The sequence below is a fragment of the Sphaerodactylus townsendi genome, linkage group LG08, assembly GCF_021028975.2.
Source record: "Sphaerodactylus townsendi isolate TG3544 linkage group LG08, MPM_Stown_v2.3, whole genome shotgun sequence".
Taxonomy (NCBI): domain Eukaryota; kingdom Metazoa; phylum Chordata; class Lepidosauria; order Squamata; family Sphaerodactylidae; genus Sphaerodactylus; species Sphaerodactylus townsendi.
The window spans coordinates 113779500-113794236 of record NC_059432.1 but is presented as its reverse complement, the minus strand read 5'-3'; positions in this window follow the sequence as shown (position 1 = coordinate 113794236).

The window sequence follows — 14737 nt, the reverse complement described above, 5'->3', positions numbered from 1 at the left end:
CCCCCCCACCCCCCCCCCCCCCCACCCCCCCCCCCCCCCACCCCCCCCCCCCCCCACCCCCCCCCCCCCCCACCCCCCCCCCCCCCCACCCCCCCCCCCCCCCACCCCCCCCCCCCCCCACCCCCCCCCCCCCCCACCCCCCCCCCCCCCCACCCCCCCCCCCCCCCACCCCCCCCCCCCCCCACCCCCCCCCCCCCCCACCCCCCCCCCCCCCCACCCCCCCCCCCCCCCACCCCCCCCCCCCCCCACCCCCCCCCCCCCCCACCCCCCCCCCCCCCCACCCCCCCCCCCCCCCACCCCCCCCCCCCCCCACCCCCCCCCCCCCCCACCCCCCCCCCCCCCCACCCCCCCCCCCCCCCACCCCCCCCCCCCCCCACCCCCCCCCCCCCCCACCCCCCCCCCCCCCCACCCCCCCCCCCCCCCACCCCCCCCCCCCCCCACCCCCCCCCCCCCCCACCCCCCCCCCCCCCCACCCCCCCCCCCCCCCACCCCCCCCCCCCCCCACCCCCCCCCCCCCCCACCCCCCCCCCCCCCCACCCCCCCCCCCCCCCACCCCCCCCCCCCCCCACCCCCCCCCCCCCCCACCCCCCCCCCCCCCCACCCCCCCCCCCCCCCACCCCCCCCCCCCCCCACCCCCCCCCCCCCCCACCCCCCCCCCCCCCCACCCCCCCCCCCCCCCACCCCCCCCCCCCCCCACCCCCCCCCCCCCCCACCCCCCCCCCCCCCCACCCCCCCCCCCCCCCACCCCCCCCCCCCCCCACCCCCCCCCCCCCCCACCCCCCCCCCCCCCCACCCCCCCCCCCCCCCACCCCCCCCCCCCCCCACCCCCCCCCCCCCCCACCCCCCCCCCCCCCCACCCCCCCCCCCCCCCACCCCCCCCCCCCCCCACCCCCCCCCCCCCCCACCCCCCCCCCCCCCCACCCCCCCCCCCCCCCACCCCCCCCCCCCCCCACCCCCCCCCCCCCCCACCCCCCCCCCCCCCCACCCCCCCCCCCCCCCACCCCCCCCCCCCCCCACCCCCCCCCCCCCCCACCCCCCCCCCCCCCCACCCCCCCCCCCCCCCACCCCCCCCCCCCCCCACCCCCCCCCCCCCCCACCCCCCCCCCCCCCCACCCCCCCCCCCCCCCACCCCCCCCCCCCCCCACCCCCCCCCCCCCCCACCCCCCCCCCCCCCCACCCCCCCCCCCCCCCACCCCCCCCCCCCCCCACCCCCCCCCCCCCCCACCCCCCCCCCCCCCCACCCCCCCCCCCCCCCACCCCCCCCCCCCCCCACCCCCCCCCCCCCCCACCCCCCCCCCCCCCCACCCCCCCCCCCCCCCACCCCCCCCCCCCCCCACCCCCCCCCCCCCCCACCCCCCCCCCCCCCCACCCCCCCCCCCCCCCACCCCCCCCCCCCCCCACCCCCCCCCCCCCCCACCCCCCCCCCCCCCCACCCCCCCCCCCCCCCACCCCCCCCCCCCCCCACCCCCCCCCCCCCCCACCCCCCCCCCCCCCCACCCCCCCCCCCCCCCACCCCCCCCCCCCCCCACCCCCCCCCCCCCCCACCCCCCCCCCCCCCCACCCCCCCCCCCCCCCACCCCCCCCCCCCCCCACCCCCCCCCCCCCCCACCCCCCCCCCCCCCCACCCCCCCCCCCCCCCACCCCCCCCCCCCCCCACCCCCCCCCCCCCCCACCCCCCCCCCCCCCCACCCCCCCCCCCCCCCACCCCCCCCCCCCCCCACCCCCCCCCCCCCCCACCCCCCCCCCCCCCCACCCCCCCCCCCCCCCACCCCCCCCCCCCCCCACCCCCCCCCCCCCCCACCCCCCCCCCCCCCCACCCCCCCCCCCCCCCACCCCCCCCCCCCCCCACCCCCCCCCCCCCCCACCCCCCCCCCCCCCCACCCCCCCCCCCCCCCACCCCCCCCCCCCCCCACCCCCCCCCCCCCCCACCCCCCCCCCCCCCCACCCCCCCCCCCCCCCACCCCCCCCCCCCCCCACCCCCCCCCCCCCCCACCCCCCCCCCCCCCCACCCCCCCCCCCCCCCACCCCCCCCCCCCCCCACCCCCCCCCCCCCCCACCCCCCCCCCCCCCCACCCCCCCCCCCCCCCACCCCCCCCCCCCCCCACCCCCCCCCCCCCCCACCCCCCCCCCCCCCCACCCCCCCCCCCCCCCACCCCCCCCCCCCCCCACCCCCCCCCCCCCCCACCCCCCCCCCCCCCCACCCCCCCCCCCCCCCACCCCCCCCCCCCCCCACCCCCCCCCCCCCCCACCCCCCCCCCCCCCCACCCCCCCCCCCCCCCACCCCCCCCCCCCCCCACCCCCCCCCCCCCCCACCCCCCCCCCCCCCCACCCCCCCCCCCCCCCACCCCCCCCCCCCCCCACCCCCCCCCCCCCCCACCCCCCCCCCCCCCCACCCCCCCCCCCCCCCACCCCCCCCCCCCCCCACCCCCCCCCCCCCCCACCCCCCCCCCCCCCCACCCCCCCCCCCCCCCACCCCCCCCCCCCCCCACCCCCCCCCCCCCCCACCCCCCCCCCCCCCCACCCCCCCCCCCCCCCACCCCCCCCCCCCCCCACCCCCCCCCCCCCCCACCCCCCCCCCCCCCCACCCCCCCCCCCCCCCACCCCCCCCCCCCCCCACCCCCCCCCCCCCCCACCCCCCCCCCCCCCCACCCCCCCCCCCCCCCACCCCCCCCCCCCCCCACCCCCCCCCCCCCCCACCCCCCCCCCCCCCCACCCCCCCCCCCCCCCACCCCCCCCCCCCCCCACCCCCCCCCCCCCCCACCCCCCCCCCCCCCCACCCCCCCCCCCCCCCACCCCCCCCCCCCCCCACCCCCCCCCCCCCCCACCCCCCCCCCCCCCCACCCCCCCCCCCCCCCACCCCCCCCCCCCCCCACCCCCCCCCCCCCCCACCCCCCCCCCCCCCCACCCCCCCCCCCCCCCACCCCCCCCCCCCCCCACCCCCCCCCCCCCCCACCCCCCCCCCCCCCCACCCCCCCCCCCCCCCACCCCCCCCCCCCCCCACCCCCCCCCCCCCCCACCCCCCCCCCCCCCCACCCCCCCCCCCCCCCACCCCCCCCCCCCCCCACCCCCCCCCCCCCCCACCCCCCCCCCCCCCCACCCCCCCCCCCCCCCACCCCCCCCCCCCCCCACCCCCCCCCCCCCCCACCCCCCCCCCCCCCCACCCCCCCCCCCCCCCACCCCCCCCCCCCCCCACCCCCCCCCCCCCCCACCCCCCCCCCCCCCCACCCCCCCCCCCCCCCACCCCCCCCCCCCCCCACCCCCCCCCCCCCCCACCCCCCCCCCCCCCCACCCCCCCCCCCCCCCACCCCCCCCCCCCCCCACCCCCCCCCCCCCCCACCCCCCCCCCCCCCCACCCCCCCCCCCCCCCACCCCCCCCCCCCCCCACCCCCCCCCCCCCCCACCCCCCCCCCCCCCCACCCCCCCCCCCCCCCACCCCCCCCCCCCCCCACCCCCCCCCCCCCCCACCCCCCCCCCCCCCCACCCCCCCCCCCCCCCACCCCCCCCCCCCCCCACCCCCCCCCCCCCCCACCCCCCCCCCCCCCCACCCCCCCCCCCCCCCACCCCCCCCCCCCCCCACCCCCCCCCCCCCCCACCCCCCCCCCCCCCCACCCCCCCCCCCCCCCACCCCCCCCCCCCCCCACCCCCCCCCCCCCCCACCCCCCCCCCCCCCCACCCCCCCCCCCCCCCACCCCCCCCCCCCCCCACCCCCCCCCCCCCCCACCCCCCCCCCCCCCCACCCCCCCCCCCCCCCACCCCCCCCCCCCCCCACCCCCCCCCCCCCCCACCCCCCCCCCCCCCCACCCCCCCCCCCCCCCACCCCCCCCCCCCCCCACCCCCCCCCCCCCCCACCCCCCCCCCCCCCCACCCCCCCCCCCCCCCACCCCCCCCCCCCCCCACCCCCCCCCCCCCCCACCCCCCCCCCCCCCCACCCCCCCCCCCCCCCACCCCCCCCCCCCCCCACCCCCCCCCCCCCCCACCCCCCCCCCCCCCCACCCCCCCCCCCCCCCACCCCCCCCCCCCCCCACCCCCCCCCCCCCCCACCCCCCCCCCCCCCCACCCCCCCCCCCCCCCACCCCCCCCCCCCCCCACCCCCCCCCCCCCCCACCCCCCCCCCCCCCCACCCCCCCCCCCCCCCACCCCCCCCCCCCCCCACCCCCCCCCCCCCCCACCCCCCCCCCCCCCCACCCCCCCCCCCCCCCACCCCCCCCCCCCCCCACCCCCCCCCCCCCCCACCCCCCCCCCCCCCCACCCCCCCCCCCCCCCACCCCCCCCCCCCCCCACCCCCCCCCCCCCCCACCCCCCCCCCCCCCCACCCCCCCCCCCCCCCACCCCCCCCCCCCCCCACCCCCCCCCCCCCCCACCCCCCCCCCCCCCCACCCCCCCCCCCCCCCACCCCCCCCCCCCCCCACCCCCCCCCCCCCCCACCCCCCCCCCCCCCCACCCCCCCCCCCCCCCACCCCCCCCCCCCCCCACCCCCCCCCCCCCCCACCCCCCCCCCCCCCCACCCCCCCCCCCCCCCACCCCCCCCCCCCCCCACCCCCCCCCCCCCCCACCCCCCCCCCCCCCCACCCCCCCCCCCCCCCACCCCCCCCCCCCCCCACCCCCCCCCCCCCCCACCCCCCCCCCCCCCCACCCCCCCCCCCCCCCACCCCCCCCCCCCCCCACCCCCCCCCCCCCCCACCCCCCCCCCCCCCCACCCCCCCCCCCCCCCACCCCCCCCCCCCCCCACCCCCCCCCCCCCCCACCCCCCCCCCCCCCCACCCCCCCCCCCCCCCACCCCCCCCCCCCCCCACCCCCCCCCCCCCCCACCCCCCCCCCCCCCCACCCCCCCCCCCCCCCACCCCCCCCCCCCCCCACCCCCCCCCCCCCCCACCCCCCCCCCCCCCCACCCCCCCCCCCCCCCACCCCCCCCCCCCCCCACCCCCCCCCCCCCCCACCCCCCCCCCCCCCCACCCCCCCCCCCCCCCACCCCCCCCCCCCCCCACCCCCCCCCCCCCCCACCCCCCCCCCCCCCCACCCCCCCCCCCCCCCACCCCCCCCCCCCCCCACCCCCCCCCCCCCCCACCCCCCCCCCCCCCCACCCCCCCCCCCCCCCACCCCCCCCCCCCCCCACCCCCCCCCCCCCCCACCCCCCCCCCCCCCCACCCCCCCCCCCCCCCACCCCCCCCCCCCCCCACCCCCCCCCCCCCCCACCCCCCCCCCCCCCCACCCCCCCCCCCCCCCACCCCCCCCCCCCCCCACCCCCCCCCCCCCCCACCCCCCCCCCCCCCCACCCCCCCCCCCCCCCACCCCCCCCCCCCCCCACCCCCCCCCCCCCCCACCCCCCCCCCCCCCCACCCCCCCCCCCCCCCACCCCCCCCCCCCCCCACCCCCCCCCCCCCCCACCCCCCCCCCCCCCCACCCCCCCCCCCCCCCACCCCCCCCCCCCCCCACCCCCCCCCCCCCCCACCCCCCCCCCCCCCCACCCCCCCCCCCCCCCACCCCCCCCCCCCCCCACCCCCCCCCCCCCCCACCCCCCCCCCCCCCCACCCCCCCCCCCCCCCACCCCCCCCCCCCCCCACCCCCCCCCCCCCCCACCCCCCCCCCCCCCCACCCCCCCCCCCCCCCACCCCCCCCCCCCCCCACCCCCCCCCCCCCCCACCCCCCCCCCCCCCCACCCCCCCCCCCCCCCACCCCCCCCCCCCCCCACCCCCCCCCCCCCCCACCCCCCCCCCCCCCCACCCCCCCCCCCCCCCACCCCCCCCCCCCCCCACCCCCCCCCCCCCCCACCCCCCCCCCCCCCCACCCCCCCCCCCCCCCACCCCCCCCCCCCCCCACCCCCCCCCCCCCCCACCCCCCCCCCCCCCCACCCCCCCCCCCCCCCACCCCCCCCCCCCCCCACCCCCCCCCCCCCCCACCCCCCCCCCCCCCCACCCCCCCCCCCCCCCACCCCCCCCCCCCCCCACCCCCCCCCCCCCCCACCCCCCCCCCCCCCCACCCCCCCCCCCCCCCACCCCCCCCCCCCCCCACCCCCCCCCCCCCCCACCCCCCCCCCCCCCCACCCCCCCCCCCCCCCACCCCCCCCCCCCCCCACCCCCCCCCCCCCCCACCCCCCCCCCCCCCCACCCCCCCCCCCCCCCACCCCCCCCCCCCCCCACCCCCCCCCCCCCCCACCCCCCCCCCCCCCCACCCCCCCCCCCCCCCACCCCCCCCCCCCCCCACCCCCCCCCCCCCCCACCCCCCCCCCCCCCCACCCCCCCCCCCCCCCACCCCCCCCCCCCCCCACCCCCCCCCCCCCCCACCCCCCCCCCCCCCCACCCCCCCCCCCCCCCACCCCCCCCCCCCCCCACCCCCCCCCCCCCCCACCCCCCCCCCCCCCCACCCCCCCCCCCCCCCACCCCCCCCCCCCCCCACCCCCCCCCCCCCCCACCCCCCCCCCCCCCCACCCCCCCCCCCCCCCACCCCCCCCCCCCCCCACCCCCCCCCCCCCCCACCCCCCCCCCCCCCCACCCCCCCCCCCCCCCACCCCCCCCCCCCCCCACCCCCCCCCCCCCCCACCCCCCCCCCCCCCCACCCCCCCCCCCCCCCACCCCCCCCCCCCCCCACCCCCCCCCCCCCCCACCCCCCCCCCCCCCCACCCCCCCCCCCCCCCACCCCCCCCCCCCCCCACCCCCCCCCCCCCCCACCCCCCCCCCCCCCCACCCCCCCCCCCCCCCACCCCCCCCCCCCCCCACCCCCCCCCCCCCCCACCCCCCCCCCCCCCCACCCCCCCCCCCCCCCACCCCCCCCCCCCCCCACCCCCCCCCCCCCCCACCCCCCCCCCCCCCCACCCCCCCCCCCCCCCACCCCCCCCCCCCCCCACCCCCCCCCCCCCCCACCCCCCCCCCCCCCCACCCCCCCCCCCCCCCACCCCCCCCCCCCCCCACCCCCCCCCCCCCCCACCCCCCCCCCCCCCCACCCCCCCCCCCCCCCACCCCCCCCCCCCCCCACCCCCCCCCCCCCCCACCCCCCCCCCCCCCCACCCCCCCCCCCCCCCACCCCCCCCCCCCCCCACCCCCCCCCCCCCCCACCCCCCCCCCCCCCCACCCCCCCCCCCCCCCACCCCCCCCCCCCCCCACCCCCCCCCCCCCCCACCCCCCCCCCCCCCCACCCCCCCCCCCCCCCACCCCCCCCCCCCCCCACCCCCCCCCCCCCCCACCCCCCCCCCCCCCCACCCCCCCCCCCCCCCACCCCCCCCCCCCCCCACCCCCCCCCCCCCCCACCCCCCCCCCCCCCCACCCCCCCCCCCCCCCACCCCCCCCCCCCCCCACCCCCCCCCCCCCCCACCCCCCCCCCCCCCCACCCCCCCCCCCCCCCACCCCCCCCCCCCCCCACCCCCCCCCCCCCCCACCCCCCCCCCCCCCCACCCCCCCCCCCCCCCACCCCCCCCCCCCCCCACCCCCCCCCCCCCCCACCCCCCCCCCCCCCCACCCCCCCCCCCCCCCACCCCCCCCCCCCCCCACCCCCCCCCCCCCCCACCCCCCCCCCCCCCCACCCCCCCCCCCCCCCACCCCCCCCCCCCCCCACCCCCCCCCCCCCCCACCCCCCCCCCCCCCCACCCCCCCCCCCCCCCACCCCCCCCCCCCCCCACCCCCCCCCCCCCCCACCCCCCCCCCCCCCCACCCCCCCCCCCCCCCACCCCCCCCCCCCCCCACCCCCCCCCCCCCCCACCCCCCCCCCCCCCCACCCCCCCCCCCCCCCACCCCCCCCCCCCCCCACCCCCCCCCCCCCCCACCCCCCCCCCCCCCCACCCCCCCCCCCCCCCACCCCCCCCCCCCCCCACCCCCCCCCCCCCCCACCCCCCCCCCCCCCCACCCCCCCCCCCCCCCACCCCCCCCCCCCCCCACCCCCCCCCCCCCCCACCCCCCCCCCCCCCCACCCCCCCCCCCCCCCACCCCCCCCCCCCCCCACCCCCCCCCCCCCCCACCCCCCCCCCCCCCCACCCCCCCCCCCCCCCACCCCCCCCCCCCCCCACCCCCCCCCCCCCCCACCCCCCCCCCCCCCCACCCCCCCCCCCCCCCACCCCCCCCCCCCCCCACCCCCCCCCCCCCCCACCCCCCCCCCCCCCCACCCCCCCCCCCCCCCACCCCCCCCCCCCCCCACCCCCCCCCCCCCCCACCCCCCCCCCCCCCCACCCCCCCCCCCCCCCACCCCCCCCCCCCCCCACCCCCCCCCCCCCCCACCCCCCCCCCCCCCCACCCCCCCCCCCCCCCACCCCCCCCCCCCCCCACCCCCCCCCCCCCCCACCCCCCCCCCCCCCCACCCCCCCCCCCCCCCACCCCCCCCCCCCCCCACCCCCCCCCCCCCCCACCCCCCCCCCCCCCCACCCCCCCCCCCCCCCACCCCCCCCCCCCCCCACCCCCCCCCCCCCCCACCCCCCCCCCCCCCCACCCCCCCCCCCCCCCACCCCCCCCCCCCCCCACCCCCCCCCCCCCCCACCCCCCCCCCCCCCCACCCCCCCCCCCCCCCACCCCCCCCCCCCCCCACCCCCCCCCCCCCCCACCCCCCCCCCCCCCCACCCCCCCCCCCCCCCACCCCCCCCCCCCCCCACCCCCCCCCCCCCCCACCCCCCCCCCCCCCCACCCCCCCCCCCCCCCACCCCCCCCCCCCCCCACCCCCCCCCCCCCCCACCCCCCCCCCCCCCCACCCCCCCCCCCCCCCACCCCCCCCCCCCCCCACCCCCCCCCCCCCCCACCCCCCCCCCCCCCCACCCCCCCCCCCCCCCACCCCCCCCCCCCCCCACCCCCCCCCCCCCCCACCCCCCCCCCCCCCCACCCCCCCCCCCCCCCACCCCCCCCCCCCCCCACCCCCCCCCCCCCCCACCCCCCCCCCCCCCCACCCCCCCCCCCCCCCACCCCCCCCCCCCCCCACCCCCCCCCCCCCCCACCCCCCCCCCCCCCCACCCCCCCCCCCCCCCACCCCCCCCCCCCCCCACCCCCCCCCCCCCCCACCCCCCCCCCCCCCCACCCCCCCCCCCCCCCACCCCCCCCCCCCCCCACCCCCCCCCCCCCCCACCCCCCCCCCCCCCCACCCCCCCCCCCCCCCACCCCCCCCCCCCCCCACCCCCCCCCCCCCCCACCCCCCCCCCCCCCCACCCCCCCCCCCCCCCACCCCCCCCCCCCCCCACCCCCCCCCCCCCCCACCCCCCCCCCCCCCCACCCCCCCCCCCCCCCACCCCCCCCCCCCCCCACCCCCCCCCCCCCCCACCCCCCCCCCCCCCCACCCCCCCCCCCCCCCACCCCCCCCCCCCCCCACCCCCCCCCCCCCCCACCCCCCCCCCCCCCCACCCCCCCCCCCCCCCACCCCCCCCCCCCCCCACCCCCCCCCCCCCCCACCCCCCCCCCCCCCCACCCCCCCCCCCCCCCACCCCCCCCCCCCCCCACCCCCCCCCCCCCCCACCCCCCCCCCCCCCCACCCCCCCCCCCCCCCACCCCCCCCCCCCCCCACCCCCCCCCCCCCCCACCCCCCCCCCCCCCCACCCCCCCCCCCCCCCACCCCCCCCCCCCCCCACCCCCCCCCCCCCCCACCCCCCCCCCCCCCCACCCCCCCCCCCCCCCACCCCCCCCCCCCCCCACCCCCCCCCCCCCCCACCCCCCCCCCCCCCCACCCCCCCCCCCCCCCACCCCCCCCCCCCCCCACCCCCCCCCCCCCCCACCCCCCCCCCCCCCCACCCCCCCCCCCCCCCACCCCCCCCCCCCCCCACCCCCCCCCCCCCCCACCCCCCCCCCCCCCCACCCCCCCCCCCCCCCACCCCCCCCCCCCCCCACCCCCCCCCCCCCCCACCCCCCCCCCCCCCCACCCCCCCCCCCCCCCACCCCCCCCCCCCCCCACCCCCCCCCCCCCCCACCCCCCCCCCCCCCCACCCCCCCCCCCCCCCACCCCCCCCCCCCCCCACCCCCCCCCCCCCCCACCCCCCCCCCCCCCCACCCCCCCCCCCCCCCACCCCCCCCCCCCCCCACCCCCCCCCCCCCCCACCCCCCCCCCCCCCCACCCCCCCCCCCCCCCACCCCCCCCCCCCCCCACCCCCCCCCCCCCCCACCCCCCCCCCCCCCCACCCCCCCCCCCCCCCACCCCCCCCCCCCCCCACCCCCCCCCCCCCCCACCCCCCCCCCCCCCCACCCCCCCCCCCCCCCACCCCCCCCCCCCCCCACCCCCCCCCCCCCCCACCCCCCCCCCCCCCCACCCCCCCCCCCCCCCACCCCCCCCCCCCCCCACCCCCCCCCCCCCCCACCCCCCCCCCCCCCCACCCCCCCCCCCCCCCACCCCCCCCCCCCCCCACCCCCCCCCCCCCCCACCCCCCCCCCCCCCCACCCCCCCCCCCCCCCACCCCCCCCCCCCCCCACCCCCCCCCCCCCCCACCCCCCCCCCCCCCCACCCCCCCCCCCCCCCACCCCCCCCCCCCCCCACCCCCCCCCCCCCCCACCCCCCCCCCCCCCCACCCCCCCCCCCCCCCACCCCCCCCCCCCCCCACCCCCCCCCCCCCCCACCCCCCCCCCCCCCCACCCCCCCCCCCCCCCACCCCCCCCCCCCCCCACCCCCCCCCCCCCCCACCCCCCCCCCCCCCCACCCCCCCCCCCCCCCACCCCCCCCCCCCCCCACCCCCCCCCCCCCCCACCCCCCCCCCCCCCCACCCCCCCCCCCCCCCACCCCCCCCCCCCCCCACCCCCCCCCCCCCCCACCCCCCCCCCCCCCCACCCCCCCCCCCCCCCACCCCCCCCCCCCCCCACCCCCCCCCCCCCCCACCCCCCCCCCCCCCCACCCCCCCCCCCCCCCACCCCCCCCCCCCCCCACCCCCCCCCCCCCCCACCCCCCCCCCCCCCCACCCCCCCCCCCCCCCACCCCCCCCCCCCCCCACCCCCCCCCCCCCCCACCCCCCCCCCCCCCCACCCCCCCCCCCCCCCACCCCCCCCCCCCCCCACCCCCCCCCCCCCCCACCCCCCCCCCCCCCCACCCCCCCCCCCCCCCACCCCCCCCCCCCCCCACCCCCCCCCCCCCCCACCCCCCCCCCCCCCCACCCCCCCCCCCCCCCACCCCCCCCCCCCCCCACCCCCCCCCCCCCCCACCCCCCCCCCCCCCCACCCCCCCCCCCCCCCACCCCCCCCCCCCCCCACCCCCCCCCCCCCCCACCCCCCCCCCCCCCCACCCCCCCCCCCCCCCACCCCCCCCCCCCCCCACCCCCCCCCCCCCCCACCCCCCCCCCCCCCCACCCCCCCCCCCCCCCACCCCCCCCCCCCCCCACCCCCCCCCCCCCCCACCCCCCCCCCCCCCCACCCCCCCCCCCCCCCACCCCCCCCCCCCCCCACCCCCCCCCCCCCCCACCCCCCCCCCCCCCCACCCCCCCCCCCCCCCACCCCCCCCCCCCCCCACCCCCCCCCCCCCCCACCCCCCCCCCCCCCCACCCCCCCCCCCCCCCACCCCCCCCCCCCCCCACCCCCCCCCCCCCCCACCCCCCCCCCCCCCCACCCCCCCCCCCCCCCACCCCCCCCCCCCCCCACCCCCCCCCCCCCCCACCCCCCCCCCCCCCCACCCCCCCCCCCCCCCACCCCCCCCCCCCCCCACCCCCCCCCCCCCCCACCCCCCCCCCCCCCCACCCCCCCCCCCCCCCACCCCCCCCCCCCCCCACCCCCCCCCCCCCCCACCCCCCCCCCCCCCCACCCCCCCCCCCCCCCACCCCCCCCCCCCCCCACCCCCCCCCCCCCCCACCCCCCCCCCCCCCCACCCCCCCCCCCCCCCACCCCCCCCCCCCCCCACCCCCCCCCCCCCCCACCCCCCCCCCCCCCCACCCCCCCCCCCCCCCACCCCCCCCCCCCCCCACCCCCCCCCCCCCCCACCCCCCCCCCCCCCCACCCCCCCCCCCCCCCACCCCCCCCCCCCCCCACCCCCCCCCCCCCCCACCCCCCCCCCCCCCCACCCCCCCCCCCCCCCACCCCCCCCCCCCCCCACCCCCCCCCCCCCCCACCCCCCCCCCCCCCCACCCCCCCCCCCCCCCACCCCCCCCCCCCCCCACCCCCCCCCCCCCCCACCCCCCCCCCCCCCCACCCCCCCCCCCCCCCACCCCCCCCCCCCCCCACCCCCCCCCCCCCCCACCCCCCCCCCCCCCCACCCCCCCCCCCCCCCACCCCCCCCCCCCCCCACCCCCCCCCCCCCCCACCCCCCCCCCCCCCCACCCCCCCCCCCCCCCACCCCCCCCCCCCCCCACCCCCCCCCCCCCCCACCCCCCCCCCCCCCCACCCCCCCCCCCCCCCACCCCCCCCCCCCCCCACCCCCCCCCCCCCCCACCCCCCCCCCCCCCCACCCCCCCCCCCCCCCACCCCCCCCCCCCCCCACCCCCCCCCCCCCCCACCCCCCCCCCCCCCCACCCCCCCCCCCCCCCACCCCCCCCCCCCCCCACCCCCCCCCCCCCCCACCCCCCCCCCCCCCCACCCCCCCCCCCCCCCACCCCCCCCCCCCCCCACCCCCCCCCCCCCCCACCCCCCCCCCCCCCCACCCCCCCCCCCCCCCACCCCCCCCCCCCCCCACCCCCCCCCCCCCCCACCCCCCCCCCCCCCCACCCCCCCCCCCCCCCACCCCCCCCCCCCCCCACCCCCCCCCCCCCCCACCCCCCCCCCCCCCCACCCCCCCCCCCCCCCACCCCCCCCCCCCCCCACCCCCCCCCCCCCCCACCCCCCCCCCCCCCCACCCCCCCCCCCCCCCACCCCCCCCCCCCCCCACCCCCCCCCCCCCCCACCCCCCCCCCCCCCCACCCCCCCCCCCCCCCACCCCCCCCCCCCCCCACCCCCCCCCCCCCCCACCCCCCCCCCCCCCCACCCCCCCCCCCCCCCACCCCCCCCCCCCCCCACCCCCCCCCCCCCCCACCCCCCCCCCCCCCCACCCCCCCCCCCCCCCACCCCCCCCCCCCCCCACCCCCCCCCCCCCCCACCCCCCCCCCCCCCCACCCCCCCCCCCCCCCACCCCCCCCCCCCCCCACCCCCCCCCCCCCCCACCCCCCCCCCCCCCCACCCCCCCCCCCCCCCACCCCCCCCCCCCCCCACCCCCCCCCCCCCCCACCCCCCCCCCCCCCCACCCCCCCCCCCCCCCACCCCCCCCCCCCCCCACCCCCCCCCCCCCCCACCCCCCCCCCCCCCCACCCCCCCCCCCCCCCACCCCCCCCCCCCCCCACCCCCCCCCCCCCCCACCCCCCCCCCCCCCCACCCCCCCCCCCCCCCACCCCCCCCCCCCCCCACCCCCCCCCCCCCCCACCCCCCCCCCCCCCCACCCCCCCCCCCCCCCACCCCCCCCCCCCCCCACCCCCCCCCCCCCCCACCCCCCCCCCCCCCCACCCCCCCCCCCCCCCACCCCCCCCCCCCCCCACCCCCCCCCCCCCCCACCCCCCCCCCCCCCCACCCCCCCCCCCCCCCACCCCCCCCCCCCCCCACCCCCCCCCCCCCCCACCCCCCCCCCCCCCCACCCCCCCCCCCCCCCACCCCCCCCCCCCCCCACCCCCCCCCCCCCCCACCCCCCCCCCCCCCCACCCCCCCCCCCCCCCACCCCCCCCCCCCCCCACCCCCCCCCCCCCCCACCCCCCCCCCCCCCCACCCCCCCCCCCCCCCACCCCCCCCCCCCCCCACCCCCCCCCCCCCCCACCCCCCCCCCCCCCCACCCCCCCCCCCCCCCACCCCCCCCCCCCCCCACCCCCCCCCCCCCCCACCCCCCCCCCCCCCCACCCCCCCCCCCCCCCACCCCCCCCCCCCCCCACCCCCCCCCCCCCCCACCCCCCCCCCCCCCCACCCCCCCCCCCCCCCACCCCCCCCCCCCCCCACCCCCCCCCCCCCCCACCCCCCCCCCCCCCCACCCCCCCCCCCCCCCACCCCCCCCCCCCCCCACCCCCCCCCCCCCCCACCCCCCCCCCCCCCCACCCCCCCCCCCCCCCACCCCCCCCCCCCCCCACCCCCCCCCCCCCCCACCCCCCCCCCCCCCCACCCCCCCCCCCCCCCACCCCCCCCCCCCCCCACCCCCCCCCCCCCCCACCCCCCCCCCCCCCCACCCCCCCCCCCCCCCACCCCCCCCCCCCCCCACCCCCCCCCCCCCCCACCCCCCCCCCCCCCCACCCCCCCCCCCCCCCACCCCCCCCCCCCCCCACCCCCCCCCCCCCCCACCCCCCCCCCCCCCCACCCCCCCCCCCCCCCACCCCCCCCCCCCCCCACCCCCCCCCCCCCCCACCCCCCCCCCCCCCCACCCCCCCCCCCCCCCACCCCCCCCCCCCCCCACCCCCCCCCCCCCCCACCCCCCCCCCCCCCCACCCCCCCCCCCCCCCACCCCCCCCCCCCCCCACCCCCCCCCCCCCCCACCCCCCCCCCCCCCCACCCCCCCCCCCCCCCACCCCCCCCCCCCCCCACCCCCCCCCCCCCCCACCCCCCCCCCCCCCCACCCCCCCCCCCCCCCACCCCCCCCCCCCCCCACCCCCCCCCCCCCCCACCCCCCCCCCCCCCCACCCCCCCCCCCCCCCACCCCCCCCCCCCCCCACCCCCCCCCCCCCCCACCCCCCCCCCCCCCCACCCCCCCCCCCCCCCACCCCCCCCCCCCCCCACCCCCCCCCCCCCCCACCCCCCCCCCCCCCCACCCCCCCCCCCCCCCACCCCCCCCCCCCCCCACCCCCCCCCCCCCCCACCCCCCCCCCCCCCCACCCCCCCCCCCCCCCACCCCCCCCCCCCCCCACCCCCCCCCCCCCCCACCCCCCCCC